Source organism: Limulus polyphemus, unplaced genomic scaffold (assembly GCF_000517525.1).
Source record: "Limulus polyphemus unplaced genomic scaffold, Limulus_polyphemus-2.1.2 Scaffold126, whole genome shotgun sequence".
NCBI lineage: Eukaryota > Metazoa > Arthropoda > Merostomata > Xiphosura > Limulidae > Limulus > Limulus polyphemus.
Window position 1 is genome coordinate 346,662 of NW_013665736.1, and position 12,065 is coordinate 358,726.

The window sequence follows — 12,065 nt, forward strand, 5'->3', positions numbered from 1 at the left end:
TGACTGTTTGGGATTTATCCATAAGATCGATAGGAAAAGCCGCTGTTTGTGCTATATTTTATTGAGTGTTCGGGATTTATCCATAAGATCGATAAGGAAAAGGCCGCTGTTTGTGCTATATTTTATTGAGTGTTCGGGATTTATCCATAAGATCGATAAGGAAAAGGCCGCTGTTTGTGCTATATTTTATTGAGTGTTCGGGATTTATCCATAAGATCGATAAGGAAAAGGCATCTGTTTGTGCTATATTCCGAAGATAATTGGACGTTTACCTGCAGAGGTAAATTTCTGAATATATCTACTTGAGTAAAATAAAACCTTAATTCTTCGTTCTGCAGCAAATATGATTTAAAAAGTTATAAAACTAAATTTGTCCTAAACTGTTTTGACTATTATTTACCTGAACATTACTCATTATCCAAAGGCGTCATTTGAGGGAGGGGTAGGCATAGGGAGTGGGGATCGGAAATTTATGGGAGGCAAATGGCAGTTTCTGTGAGCTATTTCTAATCATGCCGTATTAAGATATATGAAAATTTTGCTCTAACGTAGGACCCCCATTTGAATTGGGGACCCACGTGAAGCCAGCCCTTTGTGAAATGACAATCCTGCCGTTACTTGTGAGACATTGTGGTCTACACAATATACACGCTTTAAAAAGTGAAATTTTAACATAAATATTACTAAAGTTCTTAGAAACTACACTAGCATTGTCATAATTTCAAATTATGAACTTACCTTTTCAACCTTTTCAACAATATGAATATCAACGTACATGACCCCAAAAGCCACCATATTGTTTTCCAATACAAGTAAATATGCTAGAGGCTACTAAACTGGAAACTCTTTCTTTTGGCATCGACCACGAAAGATACTGTATAACAACAATAAAATACTTTGTTAATACGCTCGCAAACCACCGTGTACACATTCTTCCTCACCTACATTCATAAGTAACTTTAGAACTTTCACAAACATTTTGTGCTCAAACAAATGAGCCAAGGTAAATTATACAACTACTCACTGAATGACCATTTTACTAAAACCGCCACCTGGCACCTGGTGGTATTTGGTTTGACCACCTTTTGTCGTAACAACCTAAACACAGCATGGTATATAATCTACAAGATGGCAAAAAGTGTTTAGTGCAATTGTAGCCTGTTCCTTGGAAAGTTCGGTTTGCATTAGTTCACAGTATTCGAACAATATAAGCATGGTGAATGAAAACAGCGCCGTATGTGGCTTTCTCCGAATATATATATATTATATTCGCACTATTGTCAACAGATACAATGTGAAATGTAACTCATCAGATCACATCATTTACTATCCACAAGTCACTCTTAAAGCATCACTGAAGCCATACTTTCGAGTTTGAATCACTGATGAGCGGTTTTCGTACTGTTTGTAGGTTGTTTTATGACGGAAACGAAACTTTAGCTGTATTATATAGTTCAAATAAGTTCCCTTTACGCAAGTAATGAACTTGTCCGTGGTTCGCGCCCTGTTACTGCAGAAAAAAAAAAACTCGCGCTCCGCACTTCGTGGCTGTGGCTGCATTATAAAAATGACGATCAAAGTCTACTATTCGATTAGCGGTAGCACACAAGTTGACGGAGTTAACTAGCTGCCTTCCTTCTAGTCTATCACTTCAAAATTAGGGTCAGCTAGCGCGAATAACCCTTGTATACACTGTAACTCAACAAAAATCTTATTATGTTTCAATGTTTACAAATTTCCTTAAACTACTAAGACATTTTTCATATAAACAAAACCATTCAAAAATCTAGCAACAAGGAAAAAAGGGTGTAAGTTACTACACAAATAACCCACATGTCACCCCCAAGGAAGTATAATTTCAGCGAGCGATGATTGAGAATTTAATAGAAAAAGATGAAATAGTGAAAAGGATCGAGGCGGCAAGAGGTGCCTCTAATAGTATGAAAACAAGGTCTCACATCAAAGAGTATAAGAGTAAAAACAAGGAAGAGAATCATATATATATGGTCAACTCTGCTATATGGCTGTGAAACATGGACCTTGACAGAAGTATTGATCAACAAACTGAAAATGTTTGAGATGTGGGTGTACAGAAATAGGATGAAAATATCTTGAATAGACAAGGTAACAAATAAATAACTTCTAAATATGGTGAACGTGAAAAGATATGTTGTAACAGTCATCAAGAAGAGAAAAGTAGCATATTCTGGCCATATGATGAGACGAGACGACATCCAGCGAGTCCTATTAGAGGGTCAAATATAAGGGAAAAGATACAGGGGAAGACCATGAACAGAGTGGATAACAACTATTAAAGAGTGGAATGAGATAGTAAAATATAAAGACCTGGTGAGAAAAGCACAGAACAGACAAAAGTGGAGAACTGTGACAGCCAACCTTCCCGAGGAAGACGGCACATGATGATGATGAGCGTCAAGTTATACATCTGGAGAAGGATGATAGGCCGAAACGTCGTTTAAAACGTTTCTGCTAAGTTCTTTGTAAACTAATGCCCATTATACCATTTCAATGCAACAAAGTGGTTTATATTCAAATGTATCAAAGTTATATAATAAATAAAATTCAGAATAAAAATTAAACTAAAGGCTAAGCTTAGATGATCACGACCTTATAAGTGCTCATTTATATTGTTAGCTCGTCTATTATAAGTGCCGCGAAAGGTAACTGCCTTACATATTGCAGAACCTTAAATTATTCTGTTCAGAGATGTAACGGAATACTATGTGTAAATTCGAAGATAAGAAAAGCAGCCAAGACTAATCACACATGAAATATGTACATTCTAATGAGGTATTCTTGGGTAAAACCGATTTCCCGACAAATATCAGATAAGCTAACCCACAAACAACAGCAGACTCGGTCAAGAAATAAGGAGAGTGTTTTATAGTTGATAACTTGGTTGAATTTTAAGTTTCGTGAGAAACAAACAGATTGAACATAATTAAAGAACGGTGAAAACACTCTTCATTTAAAAACAACATAAACAAAAGGGAATCCTCAGTAGCAGCGACGCTTGAAATTCTTTTAGGCAGAATTAGAATAAATTAATCTATGAGACTTTTATTTCCTTCTTATCAGCTATATGTTTGTGCGCTAGCAATACCATGCGTGGGACGCGCGCATACTCGATTCGATTTTATTACTCATCGAGATCTCTACCAGCCTACCCTCAAATTGAAATTTTTAGGCAGGATTAGAGTAAATTAATCTATGAGACCCTGGGCGTGGTAAAATACACCAATCCTGAGTCCAAAACTGTAATTAGATTTCAAATCGGTCAAGAGATGACTGAGCTATGAACTAAAAGTTTGTACTTGAAGAAAACAAAACAAAAAATCTCAGAGCCATTATATGAGCCACTATGCCGCGGCTAAACGAAAACAGTGTACGTATCAACGTGTACAAGTGGACGATCGCTTCTACTGGATCAGTGCTTAGGTCCATACTGGCGTAGACAAGTGAACTGTCGCTTCTACTGGATCAGTGGTTAGGTCCATACTTGCGTAGACAAGTGGACTATAGCTTCTACTGAAACGGTGAAGAGCTCACCAGTCTTCCGTTCCTCAAGATGATCCATGCTGAACTAGTCACAATGAAAGCCAAGTAGAACTGAACTGAGAATTATTCCGAACATTGCCTCGCGTTCTTTGTCAAGTTTACGGTTTCATCTTGTGACCTTTATATCATGCCAGCATTTGGTCCAACAAGAGAACAAAAGGCTGAAATTACTAAAACAATATAATGTTAAATACCTGGAACTCGTTGCTGATAATTCGGAATAATTTTATGTTGCTATAGATAGTAAAGAAACACGATATGCCTCCATACAACACCAGCAAACACATATTAAATACTTGCAGAAAATTTCTTACTATTTATAGTAACCATCTTTTGATAAGAAAGGTGTTTTGTGACATTGTTTGGCTTTTTTTTCTGATTTTTTGAAAGTAAGAAAGTTCCTGAAACAAGTTACCAATTTCTATGCTGTACTCAAAAATCAGTAACCTGTTATCAAGTGTCAGAAACTAGAAAAGTTTCAATATACACTTGGCAAGTTTGCTACCTACAGAAAGTTTCGGTAAAACGCCTAGTGTATTTCTGATTTAACTCAACGCTGACAGTTACAAACTGATACTAATTTCTCAGTGTCAACCGCAGGATGGACGATATTATTTAGTACCGAACCACTAATAACATTGTGTATATAGCAATCAAACATCGCAAGAACACGGTATGAAACGTTTGCAGTTTTAAATGGCTGACGCCACACCCACTTTTTGGTGTTAAATAACAAGGTACAGTTATAGCAAGCATGGAATTTAGATCCATCCAGAATCTAATCACAATCCTTTCATTATTTTTTTTCTTGTGATCTGAGCGGATTTACACCTTAAAAACAGAAGGACTTTGACTTTTTTTCGTTTAGGACATGACCTTTTGTTCTGTTAATCAAATAATTCAAGTGTATCTATCTATCTCTGATAGAAGTTTGTTCATCTTTTATTGTAACTTAGGAGCGATGCGAGTTAACTAAATACAGTATAATAGTTCAAATATAAAAATTGTCGGGTAGAATTTGGACAATATTAATTTACTTGGTTCGGACTGGTAATGATGAAAAAAAAATCTTAAACCCTAGTGTTATGTCCTGGTGAGCAAAGCCAAAGGAAAAAAGAAGAGTTTCTAGTTTGAACTCTTGAGTTACGGTTGTACTGCTAACGACCGTAATCAACTGTGGCTAGATAGAAAGATCAATCATTGAGTATTGATAAACAGGAGTAGCTGTAAACGTAGCCTTCATGTACAACTATTGATTTTAGAGAGAAATGTGAGAATGAAATTATATACCACTAGATAGTGTGTAGGTTCCAAACAGCAATTTGCATTATTGAAAGTTATTTTTAAGTAAAAACACAGGAGGGTTAAAATGTAGAAGACAAGGCAAGGATGAAAACGTTCTTGTTTTCTTGTCACTGGAAAAAATATCGATATTTCAAAGATAAGATTCCAATAAAGCTCGTTTTTTTGTTAATGAAAAACAGTAATAAGCATATTTGATGTTTAAAAGCTAAAACAAAGTGAAGTAACGGTATACACTCCTTGTTTGATTAAAAAATAAGACACGAGTAAAATTCATCACTTTTCACAGGTAAAAATGATATGGAATTATTGAATTTGTTATGTGAGAGAAAAGAAAGAAATATAATTAAATCTTTGTAGTTTATTCTCACGTTATTGGCGCATGTATTAACCTAAAATATAATATAGGAGTATATGGTAATGAAAGTAGATTCAAACACATTTATTCGGTTATAATATAACGGATTTTATTGGTGATATTTATGTCTTATATGAGTAAAGTGTCAGTGTTCGTTCACACATATACGATCAATTTATTAAACTGAACTTAATTAACTTTGGATTTTATACCAATGTATTGACCATACACAGATATAACTTATATCCAAAAAGAAATTAATTATTTCTATATGCATTGTTATTGATAAATGTATTTAGCCATCTACTATAGGGGCTTTTCATAATCTCCCAGTGGGTCAGTGGCAAGTTTCTGGACTTACAGGGCTGAAATTTGGGGTTCAATTCCCCGTGTAGACAAAGTGCGGATACCTCATTATGTAATTTTGCTCTGAAAAGAAAACAAATAATCAGAATAGCTTTATGTAACACAACATTTTGTGCATGCCAGTTGCGCCCCCTACAGGAAATTTAAAAATAAACATTGTGTTTTTGTCATATTTATTAATTAATGACTGACAAGTTCAAATATTGGTGTACTGGATCTGCATAAAAATTACGTTATTTTAATTAATATATCTACAGTTTACATTATGGACACAAATCAGCATGATATTTTATACAATCGTTAATTATCATATTAGGCTATAGATAAATGGTTTTACGTTTTATTACGTTTATATAAATTTGCTCTGTAAATGATGTATCCTGTTTCATTGTGCTACATATTTTTATTATAGTTTTATATGATGTTAGTATTTTGTGTATGGTAGTTGTTTCTTCTGATTCTGAGATCTGTGTTACGAGTATTAGAGGTTTTAATTTGTTATATTGAGTAATAGCCCATTGTTTAGCTTTGTGCTCAGCAACAGACAAACATGTTAAAGTTTTTGTCTTGTATTGTTTTATCGTGAATGGAGTTTATTCTCATTCTAAAGTTGTATAGGTTTGTGAGATTATTTATGATATGTAACTGTACGTTATATTTTTTATAAATGTAGACTTTATGTGTTACACAGAGCGATGTGTATGTGTCACGAAGTTTTGGGTGATGTTCTTACTTGTATTAGTTGTGGAGAATCACACTGATCCATGATTAAATTTTAAATGAGATTTAAACGTTAAATCGGATGAGGATGTTTTAACGTAAAGAGGTAGGAAAAGTTGAGATGGGCAGTCATCATATACTAAACTCTTCTATAACTTAGATTCTGAATATATTTTATTCTAGATTTTTTGTTATTTTTTTAAATTCTGGTAGTGGTCGCTGTATTCTGTTAAAGTCATTGTTGAACCTATTTGCCCACTCTTGAACTGAATGAAACATAGCTCTAGGAACTTTCATGTGCATTTTTATGCTTTATTGAAGATCATGTTTTCATTCATAATAAATGTTAGGGATAATAAAATCCAAGCTAACCTGTGGAAGGGGACGCTTGACTGCGAGTCACGTGGTACAATAAAGATGTTGCAAACTCTGTTAGCTTATATGCGATTGCACAAGTAATGCAGTTGGAAAGGCATTCAGGAATTTCCAATGAGCTTAAAGACTGTAATTTAACTCTACGAAAAACGAGAACTTACAAAAATTTGGCTTTAGTGTTCGTCCATTGAAATCGTCTAATTCGAGAATTTTCAGTTAAGTTGTTAAAATGGATCAAAGAGCATATCATTGTTGTTCAGGATATTTGCCTTTTATTTTTCCACGTATAATAAAGCATTTGCATTTATGAAACGTTTGTGACAGTCTTTAATTCTTGGTCATGCCATTCTTAATAGAAAGTGCTATGCAATTTCTTGTGCTTATGGTGATAATTTATTGTTTTGCAAATTTTATCCCCGTATACCACATCTACACAAATGTATATTTAATATCAAAATTATCCTATATCCAGAAAACCTTATTGAGATAAAGCCAACATTTTTACGCCGTAAGCTATCACATGAAATGACGACACATTAATCACGTTTTGAAATGTTTTTCAGATATTTCTAAAGGCTACTCATCATTAAAACGAACAGTTTTACAAATTGCTTATCGTTTGTATTTCACGAAATCAGTTCCTATTTGAGTCTATTTGGGGTACAACTGCTTAGATTAGTTTTAAAAATCGTGCTATTATGCTTTAGTTTTTTAACCAACACAAACTAGACGAAAGCTTCTTATGAGAATTAAAAGCTATTTTTCACTTTGGATTTTCCCCAATTCGTGAACCAGAGAAAGTCATAAAACATCGATAACCCACAAATCAAACAATTTGGTTTCTGTTAGTGCAAAGTGAATTAATAAAAAAATAATACTTGAGAAAAATGAGTAAATATAAAATTAAAATGGATATTGGTTCAACTTGTACAGAATACTGAATGGCTATTATTGTCAATAAAAAACTTGAAATCAGTTAAACAAAAGTGAGAGAAATGTATTCACATCTTCGTAATAGATGGCAGCACAAGTGACGAAACAAGAGAGTAACGTTTAACTACCTCGTTTTCAAACTAAAATTATTTTAATAATAATAAAAGAGAAGCAGTATATGACATTTAATTATTCTATTGCAATAAGTGGCTTTTCAAGTTATATAAAAGCTGTAATTATTAATGATATTTAGAAATAAGTTCAGAAACAGATTTGTAGAAGAAATTAAATTGTGTTTGAAGATGACTTATTAATCCCTTCGGATGAAAGCTCTTTTGCTGTGATTTTATTAAAGAGATTGAATTTAATCTTAACGACACGATATTAAAGTCTAAAGTAACATACAAAGCCTTTTCGAAAGTCCACAACAAGATAACTTAGAGTGATATGGTTGGAATTTATGTGATGCTATTGTGACTTTGATTAATCACATAACAATAGACTCACATTTTCAATTACCAGTAATTTATTCGTAATTTTTTTCAATAATATTGATTATAACTTCAGAAAGTTAAGAATGTGGTACTACACACATAATCCTTTGTTGACCTTATTTATAGGTTTTTATCACTGCCATTAGAAATATAAGAATCATTATTTAATTCTCAATTATTGGCTTGAATTAATATTTTAAAAATAAACACAGGGGCTTAAACCTTATTTAATTTCTCTACAAAATAATATAAGTAATATCGAGTACTTGTAAAGTTTAAAAGCACACAAACAAGGTATATTAAATTTCCTTTTCCAAAAATCACACTTCTATTTTTTGTTTGCCCTCTCCCAGCAGTACGTTTGAGGGCTAATAAAAGTACATTTAGGTTTAGATCCCTGTAGAGGTACGATATAAACAGGCATTTTATATAGCATTTGTAACGAATTTGTTATTATATATTTATTTTAATATCAACATTTGTTTAGATTAAATTTATATTTAGAAACATGCAAGGCTTATACTGTTAAATATGTAGTGCGAAACTTCCGCCTATTATTCAAAGTTGTAGAAGATTCTTGAGAGTAAGAATCAACAATATATGTATGAACGCAAACGCTTAAATGTAACTCAGTATTGTTACGTAAAACTGAAATTTCTAGAACCCATCCACACGCCTATAAATATAACCAACTCGACGCGCCAAAAAGAGAGTACATATTATTAGTTCACTATAGTCAGTGTGCTATAAACTTCGGACACTATAACTTTGATTATTATAACGCTCATCAATCGGAAAACTTCAGATATTTGACCAGGAACCTTTGTACATTACAAATCATTTAACTTCAGCGGATTCATATAGGACATTAATATTTTTACGAAAACATTACCTAACGTCATCGGTGGAAACTCAATCTCTAATAGGCGTATGAACAATGAAGACTACAGGGCTAGCTAGCTCCCTGTTAAGCGAATCGTACCTACATCAACTCATAATTAACTCGCTCATCGTGAACCATCGATAAGATACCAAGGAAGTTCCAGACTAGAAAGAATACTTTATATTGTTTGTAAATTTGTGAAACTTTTGTTTATAAATCATTGTTTGTAATAACTATTTGTAATAATTGTTATTGTAAATTGTACTGTTGTGTGTATAGTAAAACCAATTTGTAAAACAGAAAACTGTGTATCAATCTCTTGGCAAATATCATAAATTGACTATATATCGGCGTTTACTTAACTACTAAATCCAAAGTACAATTAAACTACTAAATTTAAAGTATCATTTAACTCTGTTAGAGACAATTTGAAATTCTAGTACGTAACAACTTTATTATAAACGCAAAAAATATTTCTTTTGCCAAATGACCAAAATGTTGTCGTGAACATTCAATAAAATTATCAAAACAAATTACAATTAATCCTTCTGGAACCATTAAAAAAATAACAAAAAAAACAACAACCACAAGCCATAAATAACAACCCATGCAATATCTATGGTATTGCAATAGTATTCTAATTAATGTGATTTCATCTATTATATGTTTCCCTTGTCACCTGTTCAATTCAACATTACCTGCAATGAAAAAGCAGTTTCACGCACATATATAAATTGTATAGAGGATCGGGAAAGTCAATACGGGGGCAATAAATTTGCTATCATTTTTGTTAATAAAGCATCCCTGTCGATGGCTCAGCGTTAAGTCTGATGGCTTTTCACGCTAAAAGTCGGGTTTGGATACCCGTGATGAGAAGAGCACAGATAGTACATTGTGTCTAATGCCAAATAAACAAAAATGTTACTTGTAATGAAACTGTGAAATGTGTCAATCATAATTAAAACTTAAATCCATTTATAAAGAAGTGTGTTAATTTAAATGTGCCAAGATTTCGAAATAAAAAAATGACAGATCGTAAATAGGATAATTAAAAGTCAAACTAAAACATGAATTATGAAAATGACAGTAGAGTTATAATAAACAGAACAGCGAGAAAGGCGAATGCGAGTAATATGTATAGATACTAACAAAGGTATTCGGCAACGCTGGGTTTTAAAAGTATTGCTATATATTAGTTCGATGGCTGTCCCTTTTCACCCTGTTGAGCCGTAGCAAGCGAACCGTTAGTTGGATACGAAAGTATACGTTCTAGGCTGCGATATGAAATATCACTTGCGTTTAGATGAGGTTTCGCGTATTGTGCAACTGACCTTCTTGGTCAGTTAAGCTCTCGGCGGTAACATTGAAATGACTATCAAATTCGAACTATTCGTCGAACTGCTTATCCATTGAAACCCGATCTATAAAAGGTAAACTTAATTAAGTTTCTCTACAAAATGTCTTTAAGATTGGTTCATCCAGTTTCTTACAAAAAACATGAGACAGCAGGTAGACTCAAGGACAGTTTTACTTGATATTAAGAAATTCAATGACTCGTTGTTACCTATTATACGCTAGACAAATAGAGAGCTTTGGCCACAGCATAATGATAATAATATAATATAAACAACAACACCAAAGTCATACCAGAAATGTTGCTCGTAATATTATTTTTAAGACTTGAAGACCTTGTATTTTTTCAAAATGTGGAAGAAAGAGTTGTGTAACATATATGTTTTTAAACTACAATAATAATATAATATAAACAACAACACCAAAGTCATACCAGAAATGTTGCTCGTAATATTATTTTTAAGACTTGAAGACCTTGTATTTTTCAAAATGTGGAAGAAAGAGTTGTGTAACATATATGTTTTTAAAGTACGTTTCGTATATACGAAGTTGGTAACTTTTAATTTGAGTTGTTCATATATTTATATTTAAAATTTAATGTTTTTCTTTTTTGTTAAAACATATTTTTTTTGGATTTCTCTTCTGTTCAGTTATTTAAATTGTCTTTTATTTCAACAGATGATATTAAATAATACATTCATTTTTTCCTTATTATTATTTCTCTATCTTATATTTTGTCATACCTTAGACATCTATTGTAATATATAACTATGAAGTAACTATCATGCTTAATAGATGGTGTTTATAATCAGTCTCTTTTGATATTAAAGCAAATTAAAGTGTTGAAAATGAAAGAAGAAAATTACTTCTTACTTCAGCATTCACGAAGTAGCACAAAAAAGCTACTGTAAATTCCAGTGGTTAGAAGGGGAAAAAGAATGAAATCGGTATGAAGCAGATATATATATATAAGTTATCTTCTTTCACCGTGTTTCTATCTTAAAAATGGGGGAAATTCCAACTCTGAAAAATTTTATTTCTTGTTCTAAACACAACCACGTGTTTGTGTGTCTGTTTTCTTATAGCAAAGCCACATCTGGCTATCTGCTGGGTCTACCGGGGGGAATTAAACCCTTGATTTTGGCATTGTAAAACCGAAGACTTACCGCTGTCCCACTGTATTTCTGCATGGCTCCAACAAACCTTCTGAAAGCTTTATTGGTAATTCTACTGAAAGCTTGTAAACGTCCTCACTAAAGTCAAGTGAAGTAATTTTATAGAATATTGTCAATTGCAGGTTTCTTAATATCTTTTACCCTGATTTCCTCATATTATTATTATTTTCTGAAAGTGTAATCTAAAATAATATTACACAAAACTTGTATTCTATTTATTCTAAGTTCCAATATCTATACATATATATATTCAAAGCATCATCAAGTTCGAAGTGTCGTTTATTTTTATTTATACTGTGAATTGGTTGGTTTCACAAGCGATTTCACATTTCATGTTATATATTACGTCGTCAAAAAATTAATGTCGCTTTTTTTATAAGAAAAAACCCGAACAAATTATATATCCCATCAGTATGGTGTTGCAGCGAACGAAAAGATGGTAATCTGATGGTGCCATATCTGGGGAATATGGTGGGTGGGGGAGAACTTCCCAACTCAACTCCATAATCTTGTGTTGCGTCAAATGT